General features: G+C 36.0%; 1 pseudogene; it reads left to right on the top strand.

The window, feature by feature from the left end:
- The first annotated feature begins 222 nt into the window (after positions 1-222).
- Positions 223-7732, top strand: LOC103976258 (C-terminal binding protein AN-like; annotated as a pseudogene).
- The last annotated feature ends 7421 nt before the right edge of the window (positions 7733-15153 follow it).

Here is a 15153-nt window from a genome sequence, read left to right as displayed (position 1 = left end):
CAAACAGTAGGTATTATTCCCGTGATGAGTCTCCAACCTCTCGCTTTTGGAATCACGAAATCAAGATAAGAAGTTGCCTGAAGCAACTATGGGCCGTTGATGAATAGATCGACGGTCGTAATTAAAATCAAGAAGCGGTCACTCCATTTGGCAGGTCCCGAGTTCTCGAAGCCGAGTGGAGGAAGCGGTCTTGCGTTCGAGAAAGAATGCACTACCGGGGCATGCGGCGGTCGCCGTCGGATCCGAATCGGATGGCGGCGGACCTCCCGCTGTGGTCTTCCTCAACTGCCTCGAGGACCCGTCCTTGGAGCGCGAGGCCCTCGCCGCCCGGCCGTTGTGGAGCACGTCGGCCTCTCCGGCCTTGCCGGCGGCCCTTTCGAGTCCGCGGCAGTTGTCCTCCTTCACTCCCTCGTTCTCCTTCCCCGCGCTGCCCAACGCCGTCTCCGCCCCTGGCAACTCATCCTTTGCCTCGGCTCCCCGGACCGCGCCGTCAACTCCGCCCTCGCTTCCGACCTGGGTCTCCGCCTCGTACACGTCGATGCTAACCGGGCGGTGGAGGTGGCCGACATCGTCATGGCCCTCTTCCTCGGCCTCCTATGCCGGACCCTCCTCCTGTCCCGACACTCCTCATCGTTATCCGCCGCCTCCGGGTGGCTCGGATCCATCCAGCCACTATGCCGGGGGATGCGCCGGTGCCGTGGCCTCGTGCTAGGAATCATCGGGAAGTCCGCCTCTGCTCGGTGCTTGGCCACCAGGAGCCTGACTTTCAAGATGAGTGTCCTCTACTTTGATCTCCATGACGAGGTAAATCTGCCTCTTTCCAGTGACTTTTCTTTCATAGTTGGGTTTTTTGCCAATTTTTCATAACTAAAGTTAGAAATTTCTTGTGAAAATTATTTTTTATTTGAAAAGGAATAGGTTATATAGCATGGATTTCAGGTAAGGGTTTAATTGTGCTGGCTCCTAAAACTTCTAGTTATGTTTTATTACTGATATTTACGAAAAAGATGAACTTATAGATAATTGTAGTTGTCGGAAATAAGTAAGAGAAATTGGGTGTTCAAGTAGCTATTGTTGCTTTAAGTCCAAAAGAAAGAAATTATGAGATTCTTTTGTTCTTTTGTGTGATTTTCTTTGTTTGGATTTCTAGGTGAAAGAAAAGAAAAAGAAAAAAAATGGAGTGACAGATAAAATAACATTTAACATCATTATGGGTGTAAGAGTATCTCATCAATTTAAGGCATGTGATTATTTATTCTCTAAGCTCCCTCTTTAGTTTTAGCTAGCCTTTTGTGTACATCTTAATAAACAAGTTTAGGTTAGACTATTTTGATGATATATTGTTAAAATCAACAAATACAAGAAGTGCATCTTAATAAGCGACAACCAATATTTTGGTTCTCCAGTCAAATTGAGACATGTTTCCTGTGCCTGAACATAACTAGAAATATGCCAAGTTGTAGGAGTTTCTTGTTATATATAGTCTTACAAGTTACAACAATATGTAAGCTAAACTGTATCCCTCATAAGTATAATATATAGGCTCAACATCTAATTCTTCTTCCTTTTTTGCTGATAGAATTGCAAGAGAGTTTGTTTCTGAATCCACTATTGGAAAATCTTCTCTTATTATGGAATTTGTTTTATATATGTGAAGGCGAAAGGAAAATCTAGATGCTCGCCAATCGCATTTCCTGCTGCTGCTCGAAGAATGGACACCCTCAATGATTTGTTGGCGGAAAGTGATCTTGTTTCACTTCATTGCTCTCTATCAGATGATACTATGCAAATTCCAAATGCAGAATGCTTGCAGCATGTAAAGCCAGGTAATTGTGATGTTCCAAAGTGGTCTTTGTTTTTTCCATCATTTAAGGTGTTGTTTTTAGAGTTGTTTGCATTTCTCTTCCTTCTTAAATTAGTAGAAATAATATGAATGCTAACAGGACATTTGCGATCTTTTTAATTAAAGAAAATGGTTTGGTTTTATAGGGGCATTCATAGTGAACACAGGTAGCTGTCAATTAATAGATGACTGTGCATTAAAGCAGCTTCTGATTGATGATGCTATAGCTGGCTGTGCAAAGTGTACATTACATGGTGCTGAGGGGCCACAGTGGATGGAAGCATGGGTATGAGCTTTAGACTTAGGGTATGGATTGTTTCTCATTTTATTATGTTGTTTAGGTATGAAGAAATTTGACTGGCATGAACACTAAACCACTATTTGTCCTTTAGTTAGCTTCAGATTTTATTATTCCCACTAGGCATTTCATCTTTTTTTATTGAATATTATGCAGTAGAGCTCTTATCATTTACATTAAAACTTTATGTACTTACAGCTAATCAATTTTAACATTGTTATTCAGTGAGAATAGCTCATTGGGTTTTCTTAGATAGTCGGGTTTTAACCCGTTACTCAATATTTGGAACATGTCTTGGGATTCTCTTGATTTTTGGGTTGAGTGGTGCAATTGATTGTTTGGTTTGCAAAGGTTAAAAATATATGGTCTTGTGCCAGAGGAGTTGGTTTTGTTGTTCCAATTTTTAAAAGTTCTTGTTGGTTGTGTCTTATTTTTGCATGAGAAGGACCTAATGCTAGAACATGCCTCCTATGTCGCATGAAAGCTAGTTCAACAATGCAAAACATAAAATGTTAAAGGCAGACATCCTCTCTCTCTCTCTCTCTCTCTCTCTCTCACACACACACACACACACACACACAGTGTGGAACCATGGACGGCAACCTTGCAGTGGTGGGTACTTGTAGCGGTACGACAATGGGGGTGAGACATTGAAGGTTCTTCCTTGCTCCTCTTCCTATTCATCTCCGCCTCTTCTCCTTCCTCATTTACATAAGGTTTCTGACTCACCACAAAGGCTAACTTGGTTAGAGTTGGCTGATTCATGTTTAGATTTGCTGAATGTCATTGTTTCTTTGTCAATTTTATCAACTCTAAATAGTTTTTGACTTTTTGCAATGTGTCATGTCAACATAGGTGTGCTAGGTAAAAAAAAAAGCCAAGTCTGTACAACGTAGCTGCCACCACAACCTATCATCTTTGTCTGTGTTGCCTCCCGTACTGTTGTCATCACTATTACTATCAACACCACTACTGCCAATATCGAGACATCCATCCTACCATCCTATTTCAACAACCATCTTTATCGTCATTGTCGGTGTCTTAGTTGCCATCATCATTATCGCCACCTCCACCACTATTGTCAGGTTCTATTAATGTCAAAACCATTTCTGCTGTCACTGCTACCATGGTTGGCATCAATAAGGCGAAGAGTTAAAAGATGAGAAAGAGAAATGAGGATTGTGATCTTTGATTTGTTTGAAAAGGTCAACATTTTGTTTTTGCATTTCTTTTCCCATGATAAATGAGTTGAAAACCATAGATGAAAAATGGAGTTGAAATTTAGAAAATAATTTTCTGAAGTAAGCTTGCCGTAAGTGTTTGAGCAAGCAACCAATTATGGATGAGGGTCTCAGATGCATGACGGTAGATATATTGACAACAATGTGATCTCATCAACAAAATAAATACAGATATAGCTGATAATTTGAAACTTGCAGGTGGGTTCAACTATAAATTCCAGTACAAACAAATTAGACTAGTTGAGTACTTGCAGCAATTAAGATCTTAATGAAGGTGAGTTTAATTTCCTGGCAGACGGTTTTAGTTGTATTTTAAACCATTATTGACAATCGTGAGGAATTAATAGCTAGAAGGTGTGAGAAAATTGCGAAATGGTGAGACCAGTGATATCACACTGTGATTATGGCTGAGGCAGAGAGTATGAGGTGGAGAATGAATAGGTTCACATGAAAGCATGGAGGTGTCTCCCTTAATGTCTAACTAGCCTAGACGGCTAATTTGAAGATGAGTTAAAACAGATTTAAAAACAACATGATGTTTGAAGCTGTATTGCAATAGAGAACTCCATGGGAGGGGATTCATTTTGGTCAATTTTCCAGAAGGCCACATTCATTAGGTTCATTACTGATCTAATATCACATGCACGGCCTTTGGTCATTCTACAGGGTTCAGAAAGGTTAAGAGAAGACTAAGATCTAGAATTATATTGTCAAAACAATGCTAAAGTGTTATCTTTGGAAAATGTGGATTAAACATATTAAAGATTGTCTAGTCTGTCAAACACATCAGAATTTTGTTTTTCTTTTCTGATGATCAATATATTCCCTTGTATGGCCACAAGAACAAAGAAAACTGAGCCAAGCCTTATACATCTTGTAGGAGGAGATCCCTTGTATGGTATGGTCATAACCTAAGAATCCGAAGGCGTCTATGACTACCACATCTTCTTGTTAATGCTTCTCAGCTTTCCAAAGAGGACCTACCTGCATACTCAGAGATCATGACCCTGGGCTGCCCAGTGCAGTGTTGCACGAAAAGGGTGGTGGTGGTAGGGTTGCTCTGATATGAAGGATTGGTTGATCAGATCTGATCAGAGTGGCCTGAGGTTAAGAGGAGATGTGCTTGGGCATAATAGAAGAGAGGAGGATGGAGATATATTACTACAAAAGTAATCTGGAGAGTTGTATATGATATACTGGTTGGTTCGACCAGTCTTTAACCAATGTTCTATTGGTTCATTGGGCATGACGAAGACAATTATATACTGTTGAAACTGATTTTTGACCAGCTAAATTTTCACCTTCGGCTGAGACCAACATACGTATGTGTTTGGGTTTGCATATGTATGTGTTTGGGTTTGCATACTGGTATGACCTCTGTCTGATGCATACGAGTTAGTTCAGATGGTTGAACATATTTTTATTGCATTTCTAAAATGCACGTTGAATATCTTGTTCTAATATAGCATAATAATGCAATTACTTCAATTTTCTTATTAAAAAAGCAATTATCTTCCACATTTAACAAAAAATAAGTTCTAAACCATAAATTGTAAGTTTGGTTACTTCACAAAAATGTATTCCTATTTTATATATAGACACATATTTGCCTGCATAGACATGCATGCATGTACTTGGGTAGATTGGCATATATCACCGATGTAGGCATCCATACATGCATATACATACATACACATACAAACATATATGGTAGGCCAGCATATATTATATTATCACTGGTACATGTAAGGGATAACTTCAGATAGAGAAGAAGAATCTTTATCTGTGTATATCAGATTCTAAAGTGTTACTCTTCCATTATATAGTGCATTGGCTAGGTTCACATTATTTTTAGATATAACATCTTATGTTGACATGCTTATTGCAATCATTTGCCTTTGAGCTCAATTTTACTTGAGGTCTAATTAACTCTATATGCTGACCAAGTTCTTTTCTCCTCTTTCTAAGTATGACAAGTTTGTTTGTACTACGCGTTCCACTAGTGAGACGTTACCAGCTCAATTATTGACTGATTTCAGGTGAGAGAGATGCCAAATGTGTTAATTCTTCCTAGGAGTGCCGATTACAGTGCAGAAGTGTGGATGGAAATAAGAGAGAATGATCACTGTATTGCAATATTTTCTCTTTGAAGGAGTTGCACCAGAAATTGCTCTTTCTGATGAAGATGACATAAGTGAAACCAGATATGAAGATGAGCAATCAGAGAAATGGGTAAAAGAAAGTCCTCTGCAGATTCAAAATTGTGAGCAGCAGACAGACGAGCCATCTGAGTTCAGAGCAAACTAAGACAAAATGTATGCAACAATCAAAGGAATTCCAAGGTTCAGGTATATCTCAAAATACTAGTTCTAGATCTGAAGGAAGGCGTAGTAGATCTGGTAAGAAAGGAAAGAAGAGACCTGCTCACCGTAGATCCCAGCAAAAATCAGATGATGTTTCAGCAGTGGAAAGTACTGATAACTGTACCTCACATCATGGTGATGATACTGCTGTAAGTGGCAGGGATCAAGTACTAAGTTCCAGTTCTAGGTTTGCTTCTCCTGAGGATCCTAAAAGTAAGCAAATGTGTCCTTTTGAACCAATGATGGAATCAAAGTCAGGGAAACCAATGGCATTAAGCACAGAACTTAAGACTGAATCTCCTGATGAGCTAAAAGATGGTTTTATTTTAGCCTTACACTCAAGGGGTAATCCAGGATTTCATGTGGCTAGACAAAGGGTTCCTGGAGGTGGCTGGATCCTTGATACAATAACCTATGTAACAAAAAGGGATCCTGCTGCACAGTTTGCTGTTGCTTTAAAAGCAAGGTGCTTTTTTCCGAAACTTTTAATGTCTTTCTTAATGCATTTATCTGTTAAATTTCTGCCTTCTGGATATAAAAACAAGTCCAGCTTATCAACTGCTATTCATCCAGGAAATACTTGGATTGCGGTCTTTTGCTGCTGGTGGTAAACTGTTGCAGGTTCGTATGTTTGTGTTGTTCTTATTATATATTACGGAACCTAGTGACGTTATTAGGTATAATTCTATAGCAGGCTAGAACTATCTCTTGATTACGTGATGAATATGGTTCAGCTGCAGTCACTGCTACAGTACTAATAAAGCTATTCCTGCTGATATCTTGCATCGCTACAGTATGCTAATATCAGTTTCTCCGGTAGATATATATAATGATGGTCACTCTTGTCCCTTTGCTTTACTCTGCTTATTGCCTGGTTTAGCTTATTCATTCTCTGTGTTATTAGATTAACAGAAAAATGGAATTCATATTTGCAAGTCATAGTTTCTATGTGTGGGAGAGCTGGAGGCTGGAGGGTCCAGTTCTGGACCAATGCAAGCTTGTCAATTGCGGAAACCCATTCGTATGAGCATATTTCTTTATAATTAAAATTAGAGTTGAATTCCACTCTTGACCAGAAAGTTACATCCAGTCTAGTGCAAATTAAATAAAGTATGTGCATATCCACTGGCTCAATAATGACAAATAAGGTTTCAGATACCTGTCAAACTGGTACATACTGCGTAGGATTTACCAATACAACTAAAGAACCGGGCCATGTATCGGTACTGGTCCATATGTGTAGTTTTGTCATTGTTTTGGTGATGCCAGGCTATACCAGTATTGTCTCAGTTGCCAAAACTGGACCCAGAAAACTGTGCTTGGTCAGAGACAATAGTAGAATATGCTTTCGATATTTCAAAGTCATGCCTGGATCTACTATGATCACGACTTGTTTAAAGATACCTATAGCACTCGGAAGTTGATTTTTTATTTGCATGATCTGTTTTCTTAATCGAGTTAGCTTGATGCTGATGATTGTTCCAAGTCAGATACCCTACCTTTTAATGTTCTCATGTGCTCAGACAGCAATGTGCAACCAGCAACGTTTTTGTGTGCTGTTTTATAATAATGTAATAGGTATCTTCTTAACTAGTTAACCTCTACATGTTGCATCTTTTAGTGCATCCTTTCGCTGGTTCTGTATCGTGCAGGCTGTCTTGGATGTCAGCTTCGAGATTCTTGCAGCGCTGAATGAAGATGGTGTCACAAGATGGCTTGATTAAATGGTGTGTTTGTATGTAGGAAATGCTTGAAATAACATCACAAATATTTGTTTTTGGTTTATGCTCTTTAGGTATCTATAAAGCAATGTTGAATGCATTGGTGCGTGGAATTCATATCCCCACTTCGTACCAGTTCAATATCTATGCAACTAACCATGTATTGGAACTTTGTGAATGTGTCAATTGCATCAACTTCGACTCCACTGAATGTTATATAAAATGGATGTCGATAAATTTGTTCTTGCATCGACATTTTGTCGTCATTCATTTTGCTAACAAAAGGAGAAAAGCTCACTCAAGTGCAGACATCTTGTGCTACAGGGCCACCTGCCCTTCGGAAACTAACCATAACTAGTTTGATGCCTTCAGTATATAGTTTGATTGCTCTCTTATACTGTACATACAGGCAGTCATGTGTGGTGAATAATATTTGTGGATCATATTGGATCTCAATGTTAACTATTTAATATACATAATGATCCGTTTGAGGTGATTTTGACATCTGCAATACGTTATGACTACTGATGTATTATTCCTCGAGAAAAGACATAAATATCTGATTCCATGTAAGAATGCAAGTGTTAGTGTTACATGTCTTGGTGTTCATGAGTATATTGTTAAATCGATTACTCACGATCTTGGCGGAGTATTTGATGAACTGCATCCACAAAATGCAGCATTACAACGAGGACTGGTACCGGAAGGCTGAGTGTCACCATCACCGTGAACCCTACTGCCATCGTAGACCTCTCGACCGGCGGATCGAGTTCCAGCAACCCTAAAACCTCGCAATAGTTGGATTCAAACAGCTTATGGCAGTATCGTTGATTCCATTCGATCCTTTCAGGAGATGGCTCATCAGCTTCCATCATCACCTTGACCTTGTTGAGGCGCTTTCCAGGCATCGGCATCTTCTTATCCAGATTTCCTCTCTGGAGGTCGCCGTGGTCATCGACGCCATCTTCTTCGCGCGACGCTGCGCGAATGCATGCACGCGCGACGCTGCGTCCATGATGCACGAGTCTCCAGCACACGGGTGGCCTCGGTGGGGGACATGGTTGAAGCCCCTCAAGGATCATGGGGGAGTATGAGGAAGAAGCTCTCATTTGGGTGAGCAAGAGTGGAAGCGTAGATAGAAGTATATGGATCTTCTATCCCTTTTTAGGTTGACACGAGTTGGATGCTGCAAGGATCCGATGACAGTCCGGGAATAAAGGAGGAGAACGTGGTGCAGATGTTGCACGGCTTCAGACCGGTTAGTGGTGACAAGGAAGGCATCCTTCTTTTCCTCTAAGCAAAGCAAGACTGATTAGTTTGCACACGAAACTCTACAATAAATCATTCTTGTTTTTTGGTACTAACAAATGAATCGATTATTTCATACGAAGCTTCAAATTCGAGCTTCCATCTGCCGCTGGGTGTATAGTTTCTTGCGCATGAGTGTTGCGGCACGCGAATGAAGCGGGCAGAAACATTAGAGCAACAAGCCTATGAAAGAAACGCTGCAAGAGACAGACAGCCAGGAAATAAGTTCGAACAAGCTTCGAAGGAACAATGTCTTGAGACGAGAAAAGGGAGATTGCTTCCACGCTCAGATAATGGCGTCGCGTGCAGCGATATTTTTATTGGATGACACAAATAGAATTATTGTCCAAGAAAATAATGTCATCAGTATTATTTCCATGAAGAAGCACGAGTAACATTACACCACGGCAGTTATACTTGGCTTGGGAGGAGAATACATACATGCAACACAGATATACTTGGATTTTGAGTTCTTTGCCTTGATTACCCTAAAAAATTCAGATCTTCTATGTTGTAACTTTCCTTTCTTCTTGATCTGTTTTTTCTTCTTCTTTTTATGTCGAGATTCAGTTTGTTCCTCTAACATATCAAGTGCCTTGAAATGTTTGGACAAAAAAAAGATCGTTTAGAATCATTTTGGATTGAAGATGAACTTGGGTTCTGCTCAATTAATATATTTAGATTATCATATGACAACATCTTTAATAATTATGATATTAATTCTTAAATTGACAATAAAAAAGAATAAGGAAAGAATCATTATTATTTTGTAAGAAAGGAAGATACTAATATATACGAGAACCTTCTTTAATTATAAGAATACATTTTGGATCTGTCAATTATATAATAGTCATCGAGAGTAGGAATATTCATAATAATATCAATATTCCACCAACAAAGCATTATACATGTAGAAGTTTACAGAAAAATGAAGAGCAACATTCACAAGGAAGAATATTATTTTATAGGATAATTCTAAAAGTTTATCTTTTTTAAAAGATGGTTGAATACAATATTTGAATTTTATTGATATGATTTAATTCATATAATATATCATATTTCTGGCAATCATCTTTTCTCTCGATTTTAGTTTTCCTTAATTTATTATCCACTAATTGTTGTATAAAATGGGTGTCGATAAATTCGACATTTCATCATCATCATTCATTTTGGTAACAGAAGGAGAAAATATCGACTCCAGTGCAGACATCTTGTGCTACAGTGCATACAGGCAGTCGTGTGATGAATAATTTTTGTGGATCATATTGGATCTCAATGTTAAACTATTTAATATAAATAATGATCCGTTTGAGGTGATTTTGTCATCTGCAATACGTTATGACTACTGATGTATTCCTCGAGAAAAGACATAAATATCTGATTCCATGTAAGAATGCAAGTGTTAGTGTTATATGTCTTGGTGTTCATGAGTATATTGTTAAATCACTCGCGATCTTGGCGGAGCATTTGATGAACTGCATCCACAAAATGCAGCATTACAACGAGGACTGGTACCGGAAGGCTCAGTGTCACCATCACCGTGAACCCTATTGCCATCGTAGACCTCTCGACCGGCGGATCGAATTCCAGCAACCCTAATATCTCGCAATAGTTGGATTCAAACAGCTTATGGCTGTATCGTTGATTCCATTCGATCCTTTCAGGAGATGGCTCATCAGTTTCCATCATCTCCTTGACCTTGCTGAGGCACTTTCCGGGCATCGGCATCATCTTATCCAGATTTCCTCCCTGGAGATTGCCATGGTCATCGACGCCATCTTCTTCGCGAGACGTTGCACGAATGCATGCACGCGCGACTCTATGTCCACGATGCACGAGTCTTCTTTGGCACACGGGTGGCCTCAACGGGGGCAATGGTTGAAGCCCCTTAAGGATCATAAAAACTGTAATATGCTATAGTTATATAAAAAAATTTAATGTCAAAAACTAAAATCATCTAAGAATAGATCAAATATATGATGCATACTTTTTGATATCATTCAAAAGATTTTTATCTAATCTATAGCGATGACAAGCGTACCGTTATCGGATCCAAAAACTATAGCGATGCCAATCTGCAATAAGAATTAGGCTCGTCTTCTCCAATCTTCTTATCCTTTACAAGACCACTATGAGCTATAGATTAAGGATAAAAGGAAGATGAGAAAAGATCTATAATCATTGTTTTGTCCTTTTATAAGCGAGAGCATAGGGTCTACAATGGTAATTTGGAGAGTCTCTCCTATTAAAATCATTTTCTAAAAAATCTTACTTTCTATTTACTAATAATCCTAATCAGAATATAATCATATCTATAATATATTTTTATCTAAATAGATAATATCACATAATATAGTATTCTACCACTTGGCTCATTAATTGGTACGATATAAAAAAAATTAAAGATTAAAATAAATAAAAGACAAGGTTATTTGAAAATAATTTTATTTAGTTTGATTTTGAAACTTTGAAAAATTTATTTTACACGTGTGTATGAATTTTATAAAATAGGTTAATAAGTCTAATAAATATAATACAATATTAAGTCTGACTATCAATGTGAGTTATAGCAGTTGTATGTCATTAATGTCATATTTTCTTATATATACCATAACACTGTTAGCCCTTTATAATGTAGTCCAAAATAATCTTTGTAATTTATCTTGTCAAGATAATTCTTTTATCATATTCAATTATAATATGTACATATATAAATGTAAAAGGATAGTAAAAATAAATAATTTTAATTACATAAATAAGAATATTAATTATAATATTCATTTAAATATATATTACCATATTTTTTTATGAGTTATTCACAAATTCAATCATAAGAATATATTCTTTTAAACACTTTAGGCTATAAGTCTTAAGTGAATGGATCAACCATCAATATAATGAAACTCAAATTATTAATTAACATTAATTATTTCTGAACTCTTTCTTTAATTATCAAGTACTTTATATTATAATGCATATAACTGTTAGAGTACTTGCTACTCATAGAGAAGAAAACTATTACGATATATCACAAAGTATCTTCAGTGATTTAATAATTGAATTTAACTATATACCAAGTCTTGAGATAAAATTTTATAGTAAAAAACTTGATTAGTGGCCTCAAAGTATATCACAAAATAAGCTCCTATAGTTGATAAGACAATAATACATTGCTTAATATTTTTCTCTATAAATTGCTCATTCAACTAATAATTATAAATCATAAAGTGAAATTTCTATTATTGAGGTAATTTATAGAATAAATATTTAAAATTTTTATCATTTTAAGCTGATTAAATTTCATGTATGTGAGCATATAATTCTTTGTCTCTTCTAGATATCTTGTGTTTTTTTTGTATCACTTTAGTGTTTCGTTTCTAGGTAACTATAATATGTACTAGTATTCCGACTACAAAATTTATATATGATCTGGTATAGGCTTGAGCATGTAACAGACTTTTAATTGTGTATACATAATGAATGTTTTTTTAATTTACTTTTTCTCAAGTTATTTTAAAAATACTTATTTTGAATAAAAAATTTTACTCTTGTCATTTATTGAACAAAGCTATATACTAAATTTCTTTAAGATTCAGTCAATATATTTTTTCCAAGAAAGTCCTAATAATTCTTGAGATGTATTCCGGAATATCTCAATACCAATAATATCAATTGAATCAATCATCTCAACCATTTTAAGGTTCTTGGTGAGAAATTTTTTAGTTCGATATAATAAACTAAGATCACTATCAGCAAGCAAAATACTATTCACATATAAGTCTAATATAATAAGCTTACTCCATTTATCTTCATATATATATATATATATCAATAATAAATTTTTTTAATTTGAAGGTAGTAATAATATCAAGAAACTTTATGTATCATTGTCTAAATGCTTATTTATGGTCATAAATGAATATCCTAAATTTACATATAAAATTTTATATTTTTTTAATTTATTTTCGAATCATTTAGGCTAATCCATATAAATATAGATCTTTATTAAGAAAACTTATTTTTATATGCATATGATCTAACTCAAAGCTATAGAATCGTTTAGACTATCGAGGAAGAAGCTCTCATTTGAGTGACACGAGTTAGATGCTGCAAGAATCCGATGACAGTCCGGGAATAAAGGAGGAGAAGGTGGTGCAGATGTTGCACGGGTTCAGACCGGTTAGTGGTGACAAGGAAGGCATCCTTCTTTTCCTCTAAGCAAAGCAAGACTGACGCTTAGTTTGCACACGAAACTCTACAATAAATCATTCTTGTTTTTTGGTACTGACAAATGAATCGATTATTTCGTATGAAGCTTCAAATTCGAGCTTCCAATCTGCCGCTGGGTGTGTAGTTTCTTGCGCATGAGTGTTGCGGCACGCGAATGAAGCGGGCAGAAACATTAGAGCAAAAAGCCTATGAAAGAAATGCTGGAAGAGACAGACAGCCAGGAAATAAGTTGGAACAAGCTTCGAAGGAACAATGTCTTGAGACGAGAGAGAAAAGGGAGATTGCTTCCACGCTCAGATAATGGCGTCGCGTGCAGCGATATTTTTATTGGATGACACAAATAGAATTATTGTCCAAGAAAATAATGTCATCAGTATTATTTCCATGAAGAAGCACGAGTAACATTGCACCACCGCAGTTATATTTGGCTTGGGAGGAGAATACATACATACATATAACACAAATATACTTTTGTATGTTTCCGTTCTTTGCCTCGATTACCCTAAAAAATTCAGATCTTATCTTTCCTTTCCTCTTGGTATGTTTTTCCCTTTTTCTTTAATGTCGAAATGCAGTTTGTTCCTATAACATGTCAAGTGCCTCGAAATATTCCATATGGAAAGAAAAATGATCGTTCAGAATCATTTTAGATTGATGATGAACTCGGGTTCAGCTAAATTAATACATTCGAATTATCACATGATAATATTTTTAACAATTATGATATTAATTCTTAAATTGATAATAAAAAAGAAGAGGGAAAGAATCATTCTTTTGTAAGAAAGGAAGAGATAAATATATATATATATATATATATGAGAATCATCTTTACTTGCTTGGATCTGCCAACTATGTAATGGTGGGAGTCCTACTCATGACGATCTGATCGAATTTGAAGAAGTAGCAGGTATTATTGCGTGTCAATCTACTCAATTAACATGTTGAACTTCTCACTAGAATATTCACAAATGGTATTATCGAGTGAGTATGTACGAGCTCATTCTAATGAAAAAAAAATCAAATGAAATAAGAATTTAGATCATCTCACATGTACCTATCATAAGCATCCTGTGTTTCTATGTTCTACAAACTTGTATGTAACCATTGAGAGTTGAAATATTCATAAGAATGTCAATATTCCACTACAAAGCATTATACACATGAAAGTTTGCAAAAAAGACAAAAACAAAAAACAAAAAACAAAAATCAACATTCACAAGAAGAAATATTATTTTATAGGATAATTCTAAAAGTTTTCTTTTTTCAAAAGATGGTTGAATATAATATTTAAATTTTATTGATATGATTTAATTTTTATAATATCTCGATTAATCATATATCGAAAATGAACTAAGATTAAGATTAGCTTATAATGATCTAATAGATGTATTACTATTAGCAAGTTAGTTATCCCATCGAGTCAGGTTGAAATAATTTTCTTTCTTTTAATTATCTTTTTTTTTTCTATTTAGAGCCTATAAAAAAGGCTACGAATTATGACGTGATGATTAATTTTTTAATGAATAAGAGCATTATTTTCCACATAATGTGTGAATAATGCTAGATAAATTTTTTTTCTCAATGTGAGTCAGAAGCCTCGGAGCAAGCTCGAGATCTATTCTCGTCTTTCTCTCCTTTCCTAATCTAACTTATAATGAAGATGTATAGATAAACCTCCTAACATGATAAGCCGATAATAAGAATGTCTCAAAGCCCTCCTCTTAATCTATATTGAATTTTAATACTTATATTATTTTAATTAATATATCAACCAATCATATTTTTCTCACCTTTTTTTCTCTCGATTTTATCTTTTTTAAATTTATTATCCGCCCCAACTTTCATCATACTATGCCTTCCCTTAGACTGTCCAACATTATATTTGATATTAAAGCTTGTTTCCTCATCATGTTTGATAGAAGTGGGTAAACGTATTATGATCTCTTGAAGAAACCGATAGAAAAACAAATGAACTTATGTGTATTCTCAACAAAAGGTTTGCTTGGGCAAATGATAATATATTAAAAAGGCTAAAATATCAAAGGCCTTAGAACCAACTCAGGATAATAATAATAATAAGCTCAAATCATACAAAAGGCAGATAAAAAATTGGACCAAGAGCAAAATCACATTCAAAACATTAACAATC

Source organism: Musa acuminata, chromosome BXJ2-4 (assembly GCF_036884655.1).
Source record: "Musa acuminata AAA Group cultivar baxijiao chromosome BXJ2-4, Cavendish_Baxijiao_AAA, whole genome shotgun sequence".
Taxonomy (NCBI): domain Eukaryota; kingdom Viridiplantae; phylum Streptophyta; class Magnoliopsida; order Zingiberales; family Musaceae; genus Musa; species Musa acuminata.
This window is presented reverse-complemented; position numbering and strand designations above follow the sequence as displayed.